Raw genomic sequence first — 23,833 nt, 5'->3', positions numbered from 1 at the left:
TAAGACAATAACTTCTGCTTGTATGCGCTTATCCGCTTGGGGGAAATAAGGGTAATGGGGCAGATTTTTTTTTGAGTTTTGTACTACTCTTCCGCCCATTCCCGTAATTTCAAAATTAGCTAGTTTTGTTGGCAGTTGTAGCCTACTTTGTGCCCTTGACGCTATAAAAGATCGTTGAGATCCTTGGTCTATTAAGGCCCTAAGTTTAAACAGTTCTCCTCGGTGCTCGATGGAGACCACTGCTGTGGGTAATAATACACTGCTTTGGTTTTCGCTGTGTAGCGTCTGAGTTTTTAAAGCCTTTGAGCAGCATGGTGCTTCTTGCCAACTTTCTGAATTTTGTAAGTCGGGATTTGCTGTTGCAACTAATCCCGCAGCTAGCGTTATTTTTAGCGAAGCTGGAAAAATTTGTAATATGAAGCATTGAGTTATGTCGATTATGGCAATAAACGCAATTAAATTTGCTTTCGCAATCTTTGAGCGCATGCGCATGTGACAAACAGTTGGTACAAAGTTTTTTCGTTCTTACGAAATTGTTTCTTTCGTTAATATTTAGTTTTTTAATTTCTCGCAAGATTTCAGCCTGTGTCCTCCTTTACACAGTTCGCATGACGTTTGTTTATTTTGTTCGGATGTGAACGCTTGTGTTTAAAAAAAAAAATACGATTTAAGTTGTTGTTGTTACTCGCTTGGGGTCCAATGAAGCTTCGATTTAGGTCGTGTTGAACGTTTTTAGTTCTGACCATTTTTTTATCTACCCTTTCCACAATTTCGTATTGGGTAGTTGCTCCCACAAAAGTAACGATTTTTCTGGTAATGCGGATGTACATATATTTACCAGAATGGGGTCCCAATTGTCTGTGGGAATATTCTGTGTCGCTAGAACCGACAAGCAATTTGAAACAGTGGATTGAAGTTTTATAAATTCTTCACTTGTTTCTTTCTGAATTTTTAGTAAATTGATTAATATTGTGACTTGTTTGTCGACTAATATTCTTTCGTTCTCGTAGCGAGCTTTTAGAGCTTCCCAAGCATAATTGAAATTTTCGTCATTAAGAGCGAACTGTTTGACTAATACCCCTGCTTTACCTTTTGTTTTGTATCGGAGGTGATACAATTTTTGTGCATTAGATAATTTTGGGTGGTTTATGTAAACGGCTGTGAACATGTCCCGAAAGGACGGCCATTGTTCATAACAACCATGAAAAATTTCAGTGTCACATGCGGGCACCTTGAGCTGGATGCCTGAACTCGCCTCTTGGCTTTGAACTTGTGGCAGTTCTACTCTCGGTTGTGGAGTAGGTGCAGTAGCTTTAATTAATCTCAATTGATCGGAGATCATAGCTCTCGTTTCCTCGTACTGGTCTAAGGAGTGTTCATATTTGGAGTATGCTGAAGATTTGAAATTTTCAGGTAGATCTGATTCGTCAGATTCTACAATTGCGTCATACACAGCTTAGAGACGTGTCCAGAAATTGCTTAGATTTTCTTTTTTGATTTCTAATACCGACTCAGAATTGTCTAGAATCGGTGAAGATGAAAATCGAGTGCAGTATCGAATTAGACTGTCACTCTCAGCAATAAATTTAGTATATGAAATATCTTTCAGCTTTTTTTGCTTTGTAGCACCTTGCTTTGAGCGTGTAGCATCAGTAGGTGTACATGGGCTCTTTTCTTCTGAAATCATTTTTTGTATCTTTAAATAAGTTTTGTATTGATTTAGATTCCTTAGAATCTCCATTCATATAGATAATATGATAAAATTGAAAATATGAGAAAAAAAATTCTCCCAGTGTACTTCTGATAATAATAAGTACGCGTGAAATCTTTAAGATAAAAAGTTTTTTTTTTTTGTGTTGTATACGCAATGTATCAAACAACGAACGCGTATTTCGTTTTACTTATTCCCGGTGCTTATGTATTTAGCTACTAGTTCGTTCTTGTTTTTGTTTATTTTATTTTATTTAATGTTTCGTACTCGTTAGTAAATACTTGCGTATACGAGCGATAATGAAAAAGGAGAAAAAGGTTGATGACCTTTGTATATGAGTTTGCACAATATGTGCGTGTTTATGTGCATACTTAAGATGCTAAAAATTTATTTTTTTTTGTTTGCAATCCTGCTTGCTTGTGCTTTAACAAGAACAAGGGGTATTGCTGGACAGGTGCCGATTTGGTCTTTGAATAAAAGTATATGTAAGTATAAAATGGCAATACTTATGTATTTGCTTTTCCTTTCTACCAACTCTTAAATTTTTTTGTTTTATTTTGACCGTAATTAATTTTTTTTAAATAACGAATTTTAAAATTTTTAATAAATTAAAAGTTCGCATTTACTGCTTTATTTTTTCGGAATTTTGTAAAATTTGTAAAATTTTAATTTAATTTTGTACCCTATGTACGTTGTATATACCGACATAGGCAAATTGTATGCCGTATGTATGTATATAATATTTGCCGTACGGATAACGCGGGAATAGAAATTTGGTGAAGTGCAGGTACGCACTTTTGGTTAATACGTAAAATTTTTGTTATGCTGTTTATACATACATGTGGGTGTATGTCGCATTAATTTTTTCCTCACTTTGTTTCGGTATGTAAGGTATGTATATATGAAAGTGGTGACTATTGGCATATATGTATGTTTGTTTTTTTATTTTTCGTTTCTCTTTTTTAAATTTCGCAATTGCCCTAGCTTACTTTTTGCGCAATCCTGCTTATAATGTTTTGAGTATAAGGGGTATTGCCGGAAAATTTCGTCAAGTGAATACTTGAAAATTTTTTTATATTTAATATTTAATAAGTAGGCCTTTTATCAGATATGTATGTATATGCCAGTATATATACAATCATATACATATATATATATATATATATATATTATACTAACGGGTGATTTTTTTGAGGTTAGGATTTTCATGCATTAGTATTTGACAGATCACGTGGGATTTCAGACATGGTGTCAAAGAGAAAGATGCTCAGTATGCTTTGACATTTCATCATGAATAGACTTACTAACGAGCAACGCTTGCAAATCATTGAATTTTATTACCAAAATCAGTGTTCGGTTCTTTTCTTTTTTATCGACAAATTTTATTCAGCGATGAGGCTCATTTCTGGTTGAATGGCTACGTAAATAAGCAAAATTGCCGCATTTGGGGTGAAGAGCAACCAGAAGCCGTTCAAGAACTGCCCATGCATCCCGAAAAATGCACTGTTTGGTGTGGTTTGTACGCTGGTGGAATCATTGGACCGTATTTTTTCAAAGATGCTGTTGGACGCAACGTTACGGTGAATGGCGATCGCTATCGTTCGATGCTAACAAACTTTTTGTTGCCAAAAATGGAAGAACTGAACTTGGTTGACATGTGGTTTCAACAAGATGGCGCTACATGCCACACAGCTCGCGATTCTATGGCCATTTTGAGGGAAAACTTCGGACAACAATTCATCTCAAGAAATGGACCCGTAAGTTGGCCACCAAGATCATGCGATTTAACGCCTTTAGACTATTTTTTGTGGGGCTACGTCAAGTCTAAAGTCTACAGAAATAAGCCAGCAACTATTCCAGCTTTGGAAGACAACATTTCCGAAGAAATTCGGGCTATTCCGGCCGAAATGCTCGAAAAAGTTGCCCAAAATTGGACTTTCCGAATGGACCACCTAAGACGCAGCCGCGGTCAACATTTAAATGAAATTATCTTCAAAAAGTAAATGTCATGAACCAATCTAACGTTTCAAATAAAGAACCGATGAGATTTTGCAAATTTTATGCGTTTTTTTTTTAAAAAAAGTTATCAAGCTCTTAAAAAATCACCCTTTATATACTACTATATTATACTATATACTGTTCATACATATATTTGGATATACATATGTATATAATGTGCCAAACAGTTTTCGGTTTCCCGGAACTCAACCGTAAACTCGGACAGTTTGGTAGCAACCTTCTTCTTCTTCTTTACTGGCGTAGACACCGCTTACGCGATTATAGCCGAGTCCACAACAGCGCGCCAGTCGTTTCTTCTCTTCGCTACGTAGCGCCAATTGGATATTCCAAGCGAAGCCAGGTTCTTCTCCACTTGGTCCTTCCAACGGAGTGGAGGTCTTCCTTTTCCTCTGCTTCCCGCGGCGGGTACTGCGTCGAATACTTTCAGAGCTGGAGTGTTTTCATCCATCCGGACAACATGACCTAGCCAGCGTAGCCGCTGTCTTTTAATTCGCTGAACTATGTCAATGTCGTCGTATATCTCGTACAGCTCATCGTTCCATCGAATGCGATGTTCGCCGTGGCCAACGCACAAAGGATCATAAATCTTTCGCAGAACTTTTACCTCGAAAACTCGCGACGTCGACTCATCGGTTGTTGTCATCGTCCAAGCCTCTGCACCATATAGCAGGACGGGAATTATGAGCGACTTATAGAGTTTGGCTTTTGTTCGTCGAGAGAGGACTTTACTTTTCAATTGCCTACCCAGTCCGAAGTAGCACCTGTTGGCAAGAGTAATCCTGCGTTGGATTTCCAGGCTGACATTGTTGATGGTGTTAATGCTGGTTCCTAAGTAGACGAAACTATCTACAACTTCAAAGTTATGACTGTCAACAGTGACGTGGGAGCCAAGTCGCGAGTGCGACGACTCTTTGTTTGATGACAGGAGATATTTCGTCTTGCCCTCGTTCACTGCCAGACGCATTTGCGTTGCTTCCTTGTTCAGTATGAAGAAAGCAGAACTAACGGCGCGGGTGTTGAGGCCGATGATATCAATATCATCGGCATACGCCAGCAGCTGTACACTCTTATGAAAGATTGTACCTGCTCGATTAAGTTCTGCAGCTCGAATAATTTTCTCCAGCAGAAGATTGAAGAAGTCGCACGATAGGGAGTCGCCTTGTCTGAAACCTCGTTTGGTATCGAACGGCTCGTAGAGGTCCTTCTCGATCCTGACGGAGCTTTTGGTGCTGCTCAACGTCCTTCTCTTCCGTCGGGGCGTGGGCGCAAATCAGCGATATGTTGAAGAACCTCGCTTTGATGCGGATTGTGGCTAGATGTTCATTCTCCGGAGTGAATGATAGTACTCGGCGACGGAGTCTCTCTCCCACCACGAATCCAACACCAAACTTGCGCTCCTTTATATGGCCACTGTAGTAAATGTCACAAGGACCTACTCGTCTCTGTCCTTGTCCCGTCCATCGCATTTCTTGGACGGCGGTGATGTCAGCCTTTATTTTCCCGAGGACATCAACCAGCTGGGCAGCGGCACTTTCCCAATTAAGCGACCGGACATTCCAGGTGCATGCCCTCAAATCATAGTCCTTAATTCGTTTGCCATGGTCGTCATCAAAAAGGGGGTCACTATCGCTTCCATTTTTTTTCTTAACTAATACAATCGCTCTTGCAAATTCTGATGAAGATTTTTTATAATATCGTTATCTTCGAGATCTTTAATCATTTGTGTAATTATCATTCGCTTTGAAGCTGGCACTCGATAAGACACTTGCGCAATAATCTTTTTTGATTTTAAAACAATTTGCATTTCAATTAAGTGTGACTTACCAATGCCGTTTAATCCCCTCGAGAACACATCATTGTAGTTTTCCAGTAACTCTTGCAGTTTACGCCTTTGATCTGCACTACTTACATTATTTGTTATTTTTGTAAACCACTCGTCATCAGGTAACGTAACAGCATAACGACGTTCAAGTTCCAACTTTGATTGACCATTCTCCACCGTAAACACCAAGCCTTTACGCACTACGACGTCTTAACCCAGTAGAAAATCAGTTTCCAACATATTATCTGCAACAATATAGACTAGCACGCCGACCTTTCATATCTTATATATATCTTCCACCACTTCAGGTTCAATTCTCAACAAATCGACCGTTGACTTTCGAACTAAACTGCACTCGCTCCAGTATCGATTATTGCTTCAAAAATTCTTAACTTTCTTAACAAAACATTTTTCATCTCGTGTCAGATCAGCTTTTCGAACGTTATGTCCAACTTGCTTACAACCACAATTGATCGGTTCGTTTCGTTTATGCACTTTACCACAATCAACACATCTTGAACGCTTCTGCTCCTTCATACTTTTACTTGATATGTGGCCTATCTCACCACAATTGTAATACACATTTTTTTTGCTTTCACTATTCTATGCTTGCTGTCGCGGTACGTTCTTCGCATTAGTTCCAAAATTTTGTTTAAACGTGGTAACTTTAACACGATTTCTTAGCCACTCTTCAATTATTTCGAGCATTTGCTTCGTAATTTCAAACCTCTGCGCCGCAATAGCACTTTGTAACTTGGAATGATTCAAACCCTGTGGCGTATATTGGATTATTGCAGATTCACTTAGTTGAAATCGCTTGCCTAAGGCATTCACTCTAAACCAGTAGTCGGATATACGATCATCTGTTCTTCGTTGAATTTGAGCTTCATCATAAGACATGCAAAATTCTTTTCTCAATTCCGCAGCGAAATCATCCCAGCTGGGGTGCACAGTGGGTAATGTGTCTAACCCAGCGTTGTCCACGGCCTATGCGCACAATAGCGCACGGACAGAGCCAGACACCTCACACCAACATGTCGCGACAAGTGTCTGTGAAAGCACAATTGTGCTACTGTATCCAACTTCGTAGGCAATCAAAGCAGAATTTTGCGATCAGTTGTCGCTAGAATAACCAACACAAACATAACGTGCACACAGTCACGTTGGACAACACTGGTCTAACCACATACGAGCGACTTTTTTCAATTGCCCATAAACCGCTACTAAAACACATTTTTCGTCTAGTTGGTAAGCTCTCATAACGCTGCTAACAAGATCAATAAACTGCTGAACTGTGAGCGACTGCGTATTGGTTGGATCGAACTCCGGTATCATGTCCGATATTTCCCTAATCGACCGAAAACCACAGTTAGAATTGACGGCGTCGAAACTTGACAAACATTTTCGTTTGCGTTTTGATTATTAACATTCGGTTGCCCTACATTCGCGTCAATTGTTCGTTGATTATTCTGCTGCAGCATACCGACAATAGTTTCCATCATACCATGTAAATTATCGTTTTGCTCTTGCTGCTCCAAATCTATAACTGTGGGAGCTTCAATTTCATCACCACCGATTTTTTGCATTAAGCCGTAATTCTAGCTCTGCTCTAGAACCAGACGTAGATAAGCCTTTTTCGCGCAGTATCACTTTTAATTGATCGATTTTTAGTTCGTTTAATTTAGGCATCGTGGATTGTTTTATTATTATTATTTTTTTTACACGTACACACAAAAAGGTAAAGTGTGAATTCTACATTACAAATGGCGTTACCATAAGTTAGAAAAAAATTTACTACAATACCAATCCACCACTTGCAATTTGATGTATGCCATAAATGCGAATTGCTTTTCTTGCAAAGTATCACAATTATATATGTATATAAAAATTTATATCCTTCTTTTGTCGACTAATTTGGTTTTAACTTGAAAAATTATTGAAAAATTATTGAAAAATTGCTGATTACGTCTATACCCATCTCATACCAATGCGAAAATTCCCTAGAGTAAACTTATGGTTTATTAATTACCCAATCTGGCAATAAATTCTCGCGATGTTCAAAATCGCTCTTAACCGCTCTCTGTCTCCCATCTCATGTATGAACGGCAGTATACACTAATTCGCACATGGATAGAGACAATGTTTGAATGATGGATGGTTATGTTTTACAGACACGATTTACCGACGGTTTTTTAATTTGTTTGTATTTGTTTAGAGACAGAAGTTAGGTGATTTTGACAATATTGTCCACTGATATCGCTGGAACATATGAAATACACAGCGATTTACCCGCAGAGCCTGAAAACACGCAAGGTGAGCTCGGTCCTTCAACTTCGAAGAAGCCAAGATTGTCAAAAAGTCACCAAAATGTGTTCCAGACTACAAAAAAGAACATCCGACCTATATGAATTGTCCTACAAGTGATGAAACAGCAATTAGGGGCATGCGAATATTCGAAATTTCGAATTATTCGACGCGAATCGAACCGAATTATTCGATCCGAGATTCGAAACGTATATTCGTATTATTCGAATAGTTCGAATAATTCGAATAATTTTAATATTTGACTATTTGCATGATTTTTTAATTAGCGCCAGTAGTAAAATAAATCAATTTGAATTAAATAATAGTTTTATTTTCTTTAATTTTGTTCTATTACTGCAATAGAATAATCTATTTAAGATTTTACTTCTTCGAATATTTCGAATTGTTCGAATACTTCGCATTATTCGAATAGCTCGAACTATTCGAAATATTCGATATTTGACTCGAATATCGAATCGAATCTAAGGATTCTTTACCAGCAACGAAATTGTACTGGTGAAAAGATGAAGACAAAAATGTATCAATTGTAAGAAATTGTATGAGTCGGAACAAATTTGACTCTATAAAGGAAAAAATTCATCTATGTGATAATGCGGATATGGATAAAAATGATAAATTCGCTAAATTGCGTCCTATTTTCGATGTAATGAACCAAAAAAATATGCAGTTTGGAATATTCTCACACAACTTGTCAATTGACGAAGAAATGGTGCCGTATTTTGGACGTCATAGTTGCAAGATGTTCATCAAAGGAAAGCCTGTAAGATTTGGATTCAAGATATGGTGTTTGTGTAGTTCAAATGGTTATCTGTATCGGTTTATTCCACATGGCGGAAAGGATAGTAACGACAATAGAAATGATTTAGGTCTAGGAGAAAAAACTGTTATGTTGTCTGTCATTGAAGATCCTCGCAAACATCGCATTTTTTTTTGATAATTTCTTTTCTTCACACAAATTATTTTGCATTCTGAATAAGAAAGGCTATTTTGACACTGGTACTATTCGAGAAAATAGAACAATGAATAAAACCATGATAAATACGAAAACTCTTCAGAAAAAAGAGAGAGGGTCATTTGATTTCAGCTTTGACCAAAAACATGGAGTACTATTAGTTCGATGGAATGTCAATTCTGTGGTGAATGTGGCTACTAACAACGCAAAAATCGAACCATTGTTTACAGCAAAACGTTACGATAGAAAAGTAAAAAAAATGGTGAATGTGCCACAGCCCCAGGTTATAGCAGATTATAATAAAAATATGGGAGGCGTCGATCTGCATGATAATGGAATTGCCAATTATAGGATTCGAGTAAGAGGGAAAATCTGGTGGCCACCGTTCATCAATTTGATAGACAGTGTTTTAGTAGTTTAGGAGGATGGAGTCATGTGTAGAAGCTCACGCAATTGAGGAAAGTTCTCTGATCGCCATTCACTTGGTAGTGGCCAGAAACGATTCTTTTACATATGGCTCAAGCAGCTCACGACTTCTAGTCTTTCACCAAGTATTCTCTGTGGCCTAAGAATATCCGTTTGAAGGCGAGCTAAAGTGAGAAGACGAAACATCCCCCACATAGGGTTGTGCGCTGGGTTTGGGACCCGCCATGTAAAAAAACACTCCCAATGAAAACTAACAACCAGCCTCGAATGAGTGACCCCCCTTTTGATGACGAATATTGCAAACGAAATAAGGACTATGATTTAAGGGTATGCACCTGTAATGTCCGGACCTTTAATTAGGAAGGTCCAGCCCAGCTGGTTGATGTCCTCATAAAAATAAAGGATGATATCACCGCCGTCCAATAAATGGTCAAGGACTGAGACGAGTAGGTCCTTGTGGTATTTACTACAGTGGCCATATAAAGGAGCGCAAGTTTGGTGTTGGGTTCGTGGTGGGAGAGAGACTCCGTCGCCGAGTACTATCATTCACTCCGGAGAATGAACGTCTAGCCACAAGCCGCACCAAAGCGAGGTTCTTCAACATATCGCTGATTTGCGCCCACGCCCCGACGGAAGAGAAGGACGATGTGACCAACGATGCCTTTTACGAGTGCTTGGAGCGGACTTATGAGAGATGCCCCCGCCACGATGTTAAAATCGTGCTTGGCGACTTCAACGTCAGGGTAGGCAAGGAAGGTACTTTGGCGCAACAGTCGGTAAATTCAGCCTCCACGAGGAAACATCTCCAAATGGGTTGATCGACTTCGCCAGGCACAGAAATATGGCTTTCTGTAGTACTAGATTCCAGCATAAGAAAATACATCAAGTTACCGGGCTGTCTCCGGATCGAGAAGCCACCAACCAGATCGATTATGTTGTGATAGACGGAAGACTCGTCTCCAGTGTTTTAGACGTTCGTACGCTCCGCGGTCCTAGCGTTGACTTGGACCACTATATTGTTACTGCCAAAATTCGCATCCGCCTCTGTGCAGCAAAAAACGCACGCCAACAAACACAAGGAAGGTTCGACGTCGAGAAGCTGCAATCACAACAGACAGCCGAAAGATTTTCCACTCGGCTTGCACTTCTGCTCTCTGAAAGCACTCGTCACCAACCCGGTATAAGGGAACTGTGGGACGGCATTTCAAACTCCTTACGTACAGCTGCAACCGAAACCTTTGGTTTTTGGAAAATGAAAAAGAACAGCTGGTACGATGAGGAATGCCGTGTCGCAGCGGAGAGAAAACAGACTGCCTATCTCGCAACCTACGATCGACCACAACACGTGCGGGATGAGATAGATACCGATAGCTGAAAAGGGAAACGAGACGCTTTTGTAGACAAAAAAGAAAAAGGTCGAAATGCGTGAGTACGAAGAGCTTGACAAGCTTGCCGACAGGGGTAATGCTCGAAAATTCTACAAAAAAAAAATGCGGCGGGTAACAGAAGGTTTCAAGACCGGAGCATACTCTTGTAGAACCCCCGAAAGTGATCTTGTAACCGATGCCCAGAGCATATTATGGAGGGAACACTGCTCCAGCCATCTGAATGGCAGTGAAAGCATAACGCCAGGAGAAGGCGAGCCCGATTCACCAATCGATGACTATGAAGCAGACTTTCTATTGCCCGACCATAAAGAAGTTCGAATAGCATTTACCCATCTGAAGAACAACAAAGCGGCGGGGGCCGATGGATTGCCGACCGAGCTATTCATACACAGCGGCGAAGAGCTTTTAAGGAGTATACATCAGCTGCTTTGCAGAATAAGGTCGGACGAAATCATGCCCGAAGATTGTAATTGAAGTGTGCTCTGCCCAATACACAAAACAGGAGACCTACAACCTGCGCCAACTACCGTGGGATTACCACATCGCAGATAAGGTTCTATCGAGCGTATTGTGTGAAAGATTAAAGCCCATCGTCAACAAACTGATTGGACCTTATCAGTGTGGCTTTAGACCTGGCAAATCAAAAACTGAACAGATATTCATCATGCACCAAATCTTGGAAAAATAACCATAAAAAGAGAATCTATGCGTACCACCTCTTCGTCGATTTCAAAGCTGCTTTCGACAGCACGAAAAGGAGCTGCCTTAATGCCGCGATGTCTGAATTTGGTATCCCCGCAAAACTAATACGACTGCGTAAGCTGACGTTGAGCAACACAAAAAGCTCCGTTAGGACCGGCAGGGCCTCTCCGATCCGTTCGATACCAAACGAGGTTTCAGACAAGGTGATTCCCTATCGTGCAACAACCTGCTTCTGGAGAAAATAGTTCGAGCTGCAGAACTCAACAGAGAAGGTACCATCTTCTATAAGAGTGTACAACTGCTGGCGTATGCTAACATCCGCGCCGTTAGTTCTGCTTTTTCCAGACTGGACAAGGAAGCAAAAGAAATGGGTCTGGCAGTGAACGAGGGCAAGACGAAATATCTCCTGTCATCAAACAAACAGTCGTCGTACTCGCGACTTGGCTCTCACGTCACTGTTGACAGTCATAACTTTGAAATTGTAGATAATTTCGTCTATCTTGGAACCAGCGTAAACACCACCAACAATGTCAGCCTGGAAATCCAACGCAGGATTACTCTTGCCAACAGGTGCTACTTCGGACTGAGTAGGCAATTGAAAAGTAAAGTCCTCTCTCGACGAACAAAAACCAAACTCTATAAGTCGCTCATAATTCCCGTCCTGCTATATGGTGCAGAGGCTTGGACGATGACAACAACAGATGAGTCGACGTTGCGAGTTTTCGAGAGAAAAGTTCTGCGAAAGATTTATGGTCCTTTGCGCGTTGGCCACGGCGAATATCGCATTCGATGGAACGATGAGCTGTACGAGATATACGACGACATTGACATAGTTCAGCGAATTAAAAGACAGCGGCTACTCTGGCTAGGTCATGTTGTCCGGATGGATGAAAACACTCCAGCTCTGAAAGTATTCGACGCAGTACCCGCCGCGGGAAGCAGAGGAAGAGGAAGACCTCCACTCCGTTGGAAGGACCAAGTGGAGAAGGACCTGGCCTCGCTTGGAATATCCAATTGGCGCCACGTAGCGAAGAGAAGAAACGACTGGCGCGCTGTTGTTGACTCGGCTATAATCGCGTAAGTGGTGTCTTTAAATGTATTTTTATGACTTGCTTGTATAACATACATAAGTTCAGTAATCCCAACGTTGCGTAGCCGCAACATTTCACGGAATGAAAAATAATTAATCAATATTTTTTTTTAAATGATTTTATCTTTTTTCATGTATTTTTAAACAATAAAACCATAAAATATGCATTTATTTTTACCCTTAGGAGTTAATGGGCTACCACATGTGCGCTACCGCATGTTAGGGAGATACTTACGCTTAACGTATCATTTCTGGGCGTACATTAAATAAAAAGGATAGGATTATTAAGCAGTATATTCACTAACAATGTTTGTTTCAGACTTTGTTTGGTCACAGACTTTGGTAACTAAAAACGGTCCCTTCAATCGTGGTTCGAGTTTTCTTGACATATGTACCTGTGCTTGGTGGTTCATTTTCGGCTAGAACTAAGTCACCTTCTTGGAAAGTATGCGGAGTTGCTCTTGGTGTTCGCATCGTCGTGAGAATATGTTTTATATCATTTTCGCAACAGTACTTTTCGAATTCGCGAGACGTGAAAGCAGAAAACTGTCTGTCAGAAAACGTAATGGTATTCCAACATAACTACTTGCTTCGTTTATTGCTTCGATGACATAGTGAGTTGATGTATTCTTAACAGGATATAGCGATGTAAATTTTGTGAATGAGTCGACGATAACCAAAAGATGTCCTTTTTATTTTGAGTTCTTCGGAAATGGACCCAAATGATCCATATGGATAGTTCTGAATGGAACTGGTTCGATGTCACTGAAGTGGTACTGTATTTCGGCTTTTCCACCTTTTCGTTTTTGGTAAGCACAATCCATACAAGATAAAATGAATTGTTTGACAAAATTTCGCATTCGTTGATACCACATATAGATTTTCAATCGTTCTAACGTCTTTTCGACACCCATGTGTCCTGCTTGCATATGACAATCTTGGACAACTCTATGATGTATTGTTCGTGGTACAACCCAAAGAAGTTTGTCGTCAACTTTTCCTAAATGTCTTCCATGCTGTAGTACATACTCTTTATCTTCAACGTTGTTGTTTGTTTTCATATTGTTTACAATTTGACATATGCGCCCGTCCTGTAACTGCATGCTAAAAAGCCAGTCATCTTTATCTATCATTGCTTTATCAATACGTAAGGTTACTACTTCGATTGTTCGTGCTTCTTCGTATGAAACTCGGCTTAGAGCATCGACGTGCTCCATGCGATTGCCCGGTCGATGTTCAATTTCAATGTCGTAATCTTCGTAACCACAATCTGGCGATCCGTGGTAATGAGCTCTTTCTTTTGTATTATTTGTATTATTGTCGTTTTAAGTGCGCTACAGTCTGTTTTAACCTTTTTACCATAATCGAAATCGTTTCAGAGACTCTATAACGGCTAGAGTTTCGAGTTCATAACTATGAAACTTTTGTTCGTCAACGCTAGTTGCTCTACAGTAACATGCTATTGGCTTAAAATCATCTTTTTCGCGCTGCAATTATACGCCTGCCAAACCTACTGCACTTCCATCCGTGTGCAGCTCATGGTCTGCATCAACATGATATGCTACCAATACTGGTCGGGATACCAATTTAGTTTTTAATTGCTCAAATGCGCATTCTTGCACTTTCGTCCATTTAAATTTTTGATTTTTGCGTAGCGGCTCTGAAATTATAGCATATCCGGGGACAAATTTTCTAAAGTACCCGCTTAACCCTAAAAATCTGCGTATATCTGCTATATTAGCCGGTGTCTGAAACTTGGATACGGCTTGAGTTTTGATTTTACCAGGCGAAATACCTTCAGGCGTTAGCTCGTGACCAAGAAATGTAATCGTCGTTTTCATAAAATTGCATTTTTTTATATTTAGCGTCAAGCCTGCATTACGTAAAACTTTCAAAACTCTGTTCAATTTTTCTAGCATTTGCTCGAACGTTTGACTACCTATCAAGATGTCGTCCATGTAAACCATAAGGTCGTCTTCGTGGACTTGTTCCTTAATCTTTGTCATTAAGCGTTGAAAAACAATCGGCGCATTCTTCAACCCAAATGGCATGCGTTTGAATTCATACAAGCCATCAGGGGTTATAAATGCTGTGTATTTGCGACTTTCAGGTGCGATTGCGATTTGATAATATCCACTATTTAGATCTAGAATCGTAGAAAATTTATATTGCTTAGCTTCGTGCAGTTGTTCCTCGATATTTGGAATCGGAAAATTCTCTTTTTCAATTAACAAATTTAAACGACAGTAATCTACGCAAAGTCTATCGCTTCCATTTTTTTTCTTAACTAATACAATCGCTCTTGCAAATTCTGATGAAGATTTTTTATAATATCGTTATCTTCGAGATCTTTAATCATTTGTGTAATTATCATTCGCTTTGAAGCTGGCACTCGATAAGACACTTGCGCAATAATCTTTTTTGATTTTAAAACAATTTGCATTTCAATTAAGTGTGACTTACCAATGCCGTTTAATCCCCTCGAGAACACATCATTGTAGTTTTCCAGTAACTCTTGCAGTTTACGCCTTTGATCTGCACTACTTACATTATTTGTTATTTTTGTAAACCACTCGTCATCAGGTAACGTAACAGCATAACGACGTTCAAGTTCCAACTTTGATTGACCATTCTCCACCGTAAACACCAAGCCTTTACGCACTACGACGTCTTAACCCAGTAGAAAATCAGTTTCCAACATATTATCTGCAACAATATAGACTAGCACGCCGACCTTTGCTTCACCAATTACTATGTCGAGCATACACCTCTCCCGCAACATGTATCTTCCACCACTTATTCCCGTTTAAATGTACACAACACTCTTCAGGTTCAATTCTCAACAAATCGACCGTTGACTTTCGAACTAAACTGCACTCGCTCCAGTATCGATTATTGCTTCAAAAATTCTTAACTTTCTTAACAAAACATTTTTCATCTCGTGTCAGATCAGCTTTTCGAACGTTATGTCCAACTTGCTTACAACCACAATTGATCGGTTCGTTTCGTTTATGCACTTTACCACAATCAACACATCTTGAACGCTTCTGCTCCTTCATACTTTTACTTGATATGTGGCCTATCTCACCACAATTGTAACACACATTTTTTTTGCTTTCAGTATTCGCTGCTTGCTGTCGCGGTACGTTCTTCGCATTAGTTCCAAAATTTTGTTTAAACGTGGTAACTTTAACACGATTTCTTAGCCACTCTTCAATTATTTCGAGCATTTGCTTCGTAATTTCAAACCTCTGCGCCGCAATAGCACTTTGTAACTTGGAATGATTCAAACCCTGTGGCGTATATTGGATTATTGCAGATTCACTTAGTTGAAATCGCTTGCCTAAGGCATTCACTCTAAACCAGTAGTCGGATATACGATCATCTGTTCTTCGTTGAATTTGAGCTTCATCATAAGACATGCAAAATTCTTTTCTCAATTCCGCAGCGAAATCATCCCAGCTGGGGTGCACAGTGGGTAATGTGTCTAACCCAGCGTTGTCCACGGCCTATGCGCACAATAGCGCACGGACAGAGCCAGACACCTCACACCAACATGTCGCGACAAGTGTCTGTGAAAGCACAATTGTGCTACTGTATCCAACTTCGTAGGCAATCAAAGCAGAATTTTGCGATCAGTTGTCGCTAGAATAACCAACACAAACATAACGTGCACACAGTCACGTTGGACAACACTGGTCTAACCACATACGAGCGACTTTTTTCAATTGCCCATAAACCGCTACTAAAACACATTTTTCGTCTAGTTGGTAAGCTCTCATAACGCTGCTAACAAGATCAATAAACTGCTGAACTGTGAGCGACTGCGTATTGGTTGGATCGAACTCCGGTATCATGTCCGATATTTCCTAATCGACCGAAAACCACAGTTAGAATTGACGGCGTCGAAACTTGACAAACATTTTCGTTTGCGTTTTGATTATTAACATTCGGTTGCCCTACATTCGCGTCAATTGTTCGTTGATTATTCTGCTGCAGCATACCGACAATAGTTTCCATCATACCATGTAAATTATCGTTTTGCTCTTGCTGCTCCAAATCTATAACTGTGGGAGCTTCAATTTCATCACCACCGATTTTTTGCATTAAGCCGTAATTCTAGCTCTGCTCTAGAACCAGACGTAGATAAGCCTTTTTCGCGCAGTATCACTTTTAATTGATCGATTTTTAGTTCGTTTAATTTAGGCATCGTGGATTGTTTTATTATTATTATTTTTTTTACACGTACACACAAAAAGGTAAAGTGTGAATTCTACATTACAAATGGCGTTACCATAAGTTAGAAAAAAATTTACTACAATACCAATCCACCACTTGCAATTTGATGTATGCCATAAATGCGAATTGCTTTTCTTGCAAAGTATCACAATTATATATGTATATAAAAATTTATATCCTTCTTTTGTCGACTAATTTGGTTTTAACTTGAAAAATTATTGAAAAATTATTGAAAAATTGCTGATTACGTCTATACCCATCTCATACCAATGCGAAAATTCCCTAGAGTAAACTTATGGTTTATTAATTACCCAATCTGGCAATAAATTCTCGCGATGTTCAAAATCGCTCTTAACCGCTCTCTGTCTCCCATCTCATGTATGAACGGCAGTATACACTAATTCGCACATGGATAGAGACAATGTTTGAATGATGGATGGTTATGTTTTACAGACACGATTTACCGACGGTTTTTTAATTTGTTTGTATTTGTTTAGAGACAGAAGCGCCTACTTAAATATATTTCAAAATTAATGGTAAGGCAGGAAGTTATTCTTTGTATGTGCTCGTCAATTTTTCTATACGAAAAATTGTTCATTTTTCGAAAGGTTTAAGACAAAAAAGCGTTTAATCACAATGGTAAAATGTTGAGGCCTATAACTCAGCCACGGACAATTGCATTTCATTTTAAACGAGAAAAAATATGTTGAAAAATGGAAAAATCCAATTATTCCGACATCAGTTTTTGTTCCTATTCAAGTGCTCGCAAGTGTACGTACATCTGTGTGTGTATAACAAGCGAAATTAACAGTTATTCGTGGACGCAAAGAAAGGGTTGCCATCAAATAATGCAAGATATACCTTAACTATGAAATATTTTCATTGACTTATGGTATATTTACATTCCCATACATGGGAGGAAATGTACATACATGCATACTTATGTTACTTGTGCATTTATGAGTAGATGTTTGTTTAGTTTTATAATAAAAGATTTAGCATAAAAGATAAAGAATATGTTCAGCAACCATGGATTAATAGTACCTATGCTTTTATGTGCATCTGTATGTATTAAAAAATTGTTGAATAATATATAAATGTTCATCTGTAAAAAGGTGCAAAATTTAATTCCACACGATAGTATAGTTTAAGAAGAATTTATTTTTCAATTTAAATATTAACAAAGACACACCAATAATAATTGGAAGTGATGTGGTTTTCTTAATCTGCGGGTATGCGCAATATATGCATTTATCTAAATACAATTAAAATCCCGCATAAATTATTTGCTTTTTGAAACTACTACACATGAAAAAATGCATGGCAATCATGGTACCATCTCATTTCGCTCATCATGGCTTGCTTTGTTTTCATCTGAAATCAGTCGGGAAATTTCGTGCTTCAACATACAAAGTAACTAAAATTGTTAAATAAATAAGGAATTGATTAATAAAAACGCAAATGTTGGTAAAAGTGAAAAGTGGGAATGTGATAAAACTCATTGATATAAACACAGATACCAGAGCGAAAGATGTGCTTGATTTCAGTAAGTTTTTTCTTGTTTGTGGGTTAGTTAAAGTTTGTGAACCTTTATTGCATTATCATTTCAACAGTTTGTTCAAAATTCGGCATTGTGTACAATATCACAAGAAAATTTCTGGACCGGGATAAAGTTCCAATAGAGAAAGACCAAATAGTATCTACAATTAGCAGTTTGGAAGTTGCTCCTGTTTTTTGCTAGAAATTTTACACAAAGGTAAGCTAAGACAAAATCCCAATTATTTGTGCTAATATGAATTACAATGTACAATCTTAAGCAGAAAATAATTTCAATGACAAGGCAAGCTCTAGTTTTGAAGCTATCGGAAATAAAGTGAGTATAAAAAATGGGCGCATGTGCAGAATATGAACTACTAGCTACATCCATAGCATTTGCACGCAAATTAGTCGCATTGTTCATTTGCATTCAATAAATGTTCATATTCTGCTCAGCGAGTATAAAAGATTTGAATGTTTACAAGTATTGAGTTGTTGTATTTACATAGGCATTATTGGACTTTCTTAAGGAAGGTGATGGTGCTCATATACTGGAGGAATACAAGCAAACAAAAACATTAAGTAATGCCTCACGCCGAATATTGGTGTGTGAAGCTGTAAACTTTCTGCGCAAAGTTTGTGGTAATTATCCATCTCGGCAACAAAAAATAGCTCTTGCAAAAGCCATTATCGCCAATTTTCCAGTTTACAAATGCAGCGCAAGCGAGATAGGAGGAATTGTAAGTGAGTTTTTTTAAGTAAAGGGCGATAGTAACTATAAATACGTACGGCGATTATAATATTTTTTTTTTCACAGGATCTCTTTTACAACCCCGCAGAAAATTCAGGATACCTGGTTTCAAAGCTAAAAAATTTGAATAGAAAAAGGCGCACGAATCTCAGCCAGAGTTCAAGTGAATCAACTACAGATAGACGTAAGAGCACAGCAGAGGAATTTGATGTAGGTTTCTTCAGAAATTGTGTCGTTGGAGGGAACTCTGAAGATATAAAGCAAAAATTGAAAACAACGCTGAATGAGAGAATTCGATATTGTACCCTACATCTTGATGTTTTGAAAGCTTTTCCGATTTGTCGATACGATCCATCCCTGGTATATAAGACAACATTTGTAAAATAATCTTTATTACTAGTAAACAGTTTTCAGATTTCATTCGATTTTGAACTGCGCTACAATCGTTTAATAGCCAACAGCCTAATTACTTCTTGGCGAAGTTATTTAAAATTCACAGGTGACGTTTTGAAAGATACTATTGGAAGCTGTTTAATACCAGGTGAGCATCTTCACTTACGAAATACATATGTATGTATTAAAAATTCTGATTTAAATTTTAAATTTTTAGAGTGGTTTATTGAAATCAAACCGTTTTTACATCTGCTACGACTACTACCTTCATTTACACTACGCTCAAAGGAAAATAAACAACAACGAGTAAATTTCGAATCAACCATCAGTAAATTTATAAATTTTCAGAATGTAAGTATGTATGGAGTAACGTTTGCGATAAAACTATAACTGTTGTCCTGCTTTTATTCAAATATAAATTAAAAAGTAGCAATAATTTGTCCTATAAGAAAACCAATAATTTAACTATCTTTATAATTTTAGATAAATACACCCATAGACGACTTCAAATTAAACAGCAAGCAGCCCACAATCGTAGCATCTGGAAAAAGTAAGGAGGAAATTGTTCAGTATTTTATTTTAATTGACGGTAAAGCTTTACATGTGCCTATAACATATACTTTCATTGAGGTATTTGATTTATATTTTAAGTCATTTTATGTATTCCATATAGAATTCGATCCAGCATTGTCAAACTTTTTAAATTTTTTTTCTAAGTTCATTTACAAAGTTGAACCGAATGTAAAGTGTTCTAATCGAGTTCTTGAGATCTATATGAAGTTCAAAAGCAAAATTGATGCTGAACGATCAGTAATTTAAAAAATGGGATATCAGTAGGGAGAAAAAGTTTTATAAATAAGTAGTACTAATCTAAATGAAAATGTAAAATTTTGTCTATCGAAGGTTTTACCAGAATACGAAACATATATACTTTCATTGATATTCTTAATATTTACGAGGTGTCTCCTTCGAAAAATAAGGAGGTAATCCCCTTTGACAACCTGAAATTTAAAAAGCCTTATGATTACTATCATATTAATTCTAATATATACATAATAATAACGGATGTAATTTTTATCTAAATAATATATGTAAATAGTTTTTGAACTGAATAAAAAATGAATCAAAAACGAGTTCCGTTTCATTCCAGCCTTTATGTGGGGGCAAATTTTGGGGAATAGTTAAGAGTTAAAATTACACCTTTTAGTGTAAATTTTTTTAGCACTTTATTGGAGCTAAAACTGCACTCAAAATTTAAGACTTAATAGAGTAAAAATTACACCTTTTAGTGTAATTCTTATTAACACTTTATTGGAGTTAAAATCACACTTTAAGGTGCTGTTTACAAATACTCCGCATTAGTGTCAAACTTGCTCCTTTTAGTGTTATTTATTTTGACTCCTTTTGGTGTTAAGTTTACACCTTTTTTAGTTTATATATACAGCAACACCGAAAAGTGCTGTTTTGACACCAAAACTTTTTTGTGTGTATATATTCCCAACTTTTCGTTTTCAGTTACTATTTCTCGTTCTGTTTGGATTTTTCAATTCACAATTCGTCGATTTCTGCTTTTAGTTATTACATTTGTATTCGTCGACATTCGTTGTTCTTATTTTTCGTTGTTGCGTTTGCATTCATGTATGTGAATCTCCGTTGACATCCGTTGTTTATGTTTCTCGTTGCTGCGTTAGAATACGTACTCGCAGATTTTCATGTCGTTCGTTTGTTATCGTTTAACGTTGCTTCCTCTCTTCGTTGTCCTTTTCCACTTCGTTGACGAGACACCCGGCAGTTTTGCTTCACGTTGATACGTCGATCTAGTGTGCTTCTGCGCTTTAGCAATTTCGCCTTGTCGTACACGCATGTTGTAGTATTGCTATTTCCTCACTCTTACTCATGTCGATTTTGCCTTGAAACGCGCCTGATTCTTTCGCACTCACTTTTTAAATTTGATATTCAAATAAAACTGCCGATTGCCGAAATTGCGATTGTTGGAGCGCTAGCGCTCCTGCACTTTTAGATTTGAAATCTGTCTTTTTTCATGGCTTCGTTTTGCTATTTATAATGCGTTCATGTGATTACGTTCATTTTTGGCATCATTTCGCAAACTTTTCCAGCTTTTGAACTGTTAGGGAGATACTTACGCTTAACGTATCGTCTCTGGCCGTACATTAAATAAGAAGAGAACGCGTTTGTTAGGATTATTAAGCAGTATATTCACTAACAATGTTTGTTTCAGTGTATGATTGTTAAATTAAAGTTAATACATATTTCATTTTATTATAAATTAATTTAAAAAAAAAACGGAAAAATATTAGATTATATCGTGGTATACGTGTCACGGCGTAGGTCGTTGATTGCTCACTACTCTATTTCTCGTTGACGTTCGGTTACAGTACTCACTGCTCTTCTTCTTACTGATGTTTCTAACATTCATTTACACACACTACTACAAGAGCAGGTATCCCTTTTTAAATAGTTTTTATACTCTTGCAACATGTTGCCACAGGGTATAATAGTTTTGTTCACATAAAAATTGTGTGTATCACCTAAAACTAATCGAGATAGTTATAGGGTTATATTTACATATCGTCCCTGCGTTCCTTGGCAAAGGAAAACTACTCAGCCTAAAGTAATCGGACCACTGTCACGCCCCAAAACGCTAAGAGTTTCCACCGACAAAGTGAAAATAGATGAAATCGGATGGGCTTATCACGCGAGCTCACGCCCGTTAAAACTGTAAAAACTACTGAATACGCCAGGGGTATTAAATTTTTCACCCGGGATGGTATGAGCGTGCTTTAAAGGAGCCGGTCTTAAAAGTGCAGAAATCACATACCTCGAGATAGTTCGACCGATTTCAACCATATTCGGTACGTGAGATTCCTCCGAAATTTTTATGTTACAGTGTGAAAATGGGTGAAATCAGATTACAGCTACGCCAACTTTCTATATAAAACAATTTTAAATTCCAATTGATTATTTCACCTTTCATACACAAAAATCCAAATAGAACCAAAAGTTTTCAAGCCCCTAAATATCTGAACTCAGAGCTTATAATTGATTTATTACCAAAAATATCGGTCAGATACATAATTGATACTTAGAAATAATCCTTTCTTACGTTTGTGTGTTACAAATGGGTTGTACCGGGTCAATTGTTCCCTTTATCCATAAGCCTTATGTAGCATAAAATGCTTTCCTCGCCATAATTCTTGCAAGTTGCAAGAGTATGAAATGTTCGGTTACATTCAAACTAAACTCTTCCTTACTTGTTTTGTTTAGTAATGTTTTTTCATTTAGCTGAGAATGCATTTGAGTTAGGTAACAAGTAGAGTTTAAGAGTGAAATTTACCAAATGTACAAAATGATTCAAATTAGTTGATTCTTTCTTTATACACCTAAGTTGAGTTTAGAATTCTGAAAGACTCCAATAATTTCAGTATCTGCAGTATATCGTCTTTTATTTGTGTTAATACGTTATTAATATATATGGGCCATTCCATCAATTGGCGACATGGTTTTGTACCCGTGGTTCTCCGATTTTGACGAAACTTTAGAATATCATAATATAGACTAAAATAAGAATATCTGTAAACTTTTTAGTGGCCAAAGTTGCTCCATTGATTTTTGGCGCGCACTTCAAATTGAGATCAAACAAAAAAATGACTTTTTCTTTTATTTTTTAACGACCTCAAAATTGAGTGAAAAAAATTTTGAAGTTATCCATTTTTATGTAAAAAAATCTCAGCTTTCTGATAAAATCCAAAAAACATTTCAAAATCCAAAAGAACCATGTTTTTTTCCAAAAATCCCGCTTTTTGTGCTCTTCCCCCACTTTTTTTTCAAAATTGACATTTTTATTCGATTCCTCGTTAAATTTTACATAAGAATCAGTGTTCAAAAATATGGGACTCTGATCCCATGAACAGCAAAAAAAATTCAAAGTTGACGCTCAAAATCCAAAAAAAAAACATTATTTTCCAAAAAATCCGGTTTTTTGTGCTTTTCCACCAACTTTTTTTCAAAATTGACTTTTCCATCCGATTCCTCGTTAAATTTTACATAAGAATCAGTGTTCAAAAATATGGGACTCTGATCCCATCAACAGCAAAAAAAATGCAAAGTTGTCGCTATACGGTGCATATTTTTTTGAATGAAGACAGTGATTTCTTTTAATCCAAGTCTTAGAATACAATTTACACATTTACCTCTTTCACACAACCTTCTAAGCGAACACACTGCGCCGTATAGCGACAACTTTGCATTTTTTTTGCTGTTGATGGGATCAGAGTCCCATATTTTTGGACACTGATTCTTATGTAAAATTTAACGAGGAATCGAATAAAAATGTCAATTTTGAAAAAAAAGTGGGGGAAGAGCACAAAAAGCGGGATTTTTGGAAAAAACATGGTTTTTTTGGATTTTGAAATTTTTTTTTGGATTCTGAAAATATTTTTATCAGAAAGCTGAGATTTT

General features: G+C 37.6%; 2 protein-coding genes and 1 long non-coding RNA gene across 8 annotated transcripts in view; 2 read left to right on the top strand and 1 right to left on the bottom strand.

Annotated features, from left to right (window-relative positions):
* Positions 1–23,833, bottom strand: part of LOC105226923 (uncharacterized) — a 184,534-nt gene that overhangs the window by 5,452 nt on the left and 155,249 nt on the right. The gene's annotated exons all lie outside the window — the stretch shown is intronic.
* The window catches only part of LOC105234225 (protein zntC), a 453,706-nt gene that overhangs the window by 289,772 nt on the left and 140,101 nt on the right, over positions 1–23,833 (top strand). The gene's annotated exons all lie outside the window — the stretch shown is intronic.
* LOC125779571 (uncharacterized) lies at positions 15,877–19,975 on the top strand. Of its 4 annotated transcripts, XR_007423338.1 has the most exons (8): positions 15,877–18,220; positions 18,288–18,430; positions 18,495–18,547; positions 18,720–18,950; positions 19,028–19,321; positions 19,376–19,502; positions 19,572–19,705; positions 19,838–19,975. It is a non-coding gene; the product is annotated as an uncharacterized LOC125779571 (long non-coding RNA). The 4 variants fall into 4 exon arrangements; XR_007423336.1 differs by having other exon boundaries at positions 15,877–18,430; XR_007423339.1 differs by having other exon boundaries at positions 15,877–18,430; positions 19,369–19,502.

Source organism: Bactrocera dorsalis, chromosome 6 (genome assembly GCF_023373825.1).
Source record: "Bactrocera dorsalis isolate Fly_Bdor chromosome 6, ASM2337382v1, whole genome shotgun sequence".
In the NCBI taxonomy this organism is placed as follows: Eukaryota; Metazoa; Arthropoda; class Insecta; order Diptera; family Tephritidae; genus Bactrocera; species Bactrocera dorsalis.
Note: the sequence above shows the minus strand (reverse complement) of the source record. Positions and strands in the feature narration are given on the sequence as shown.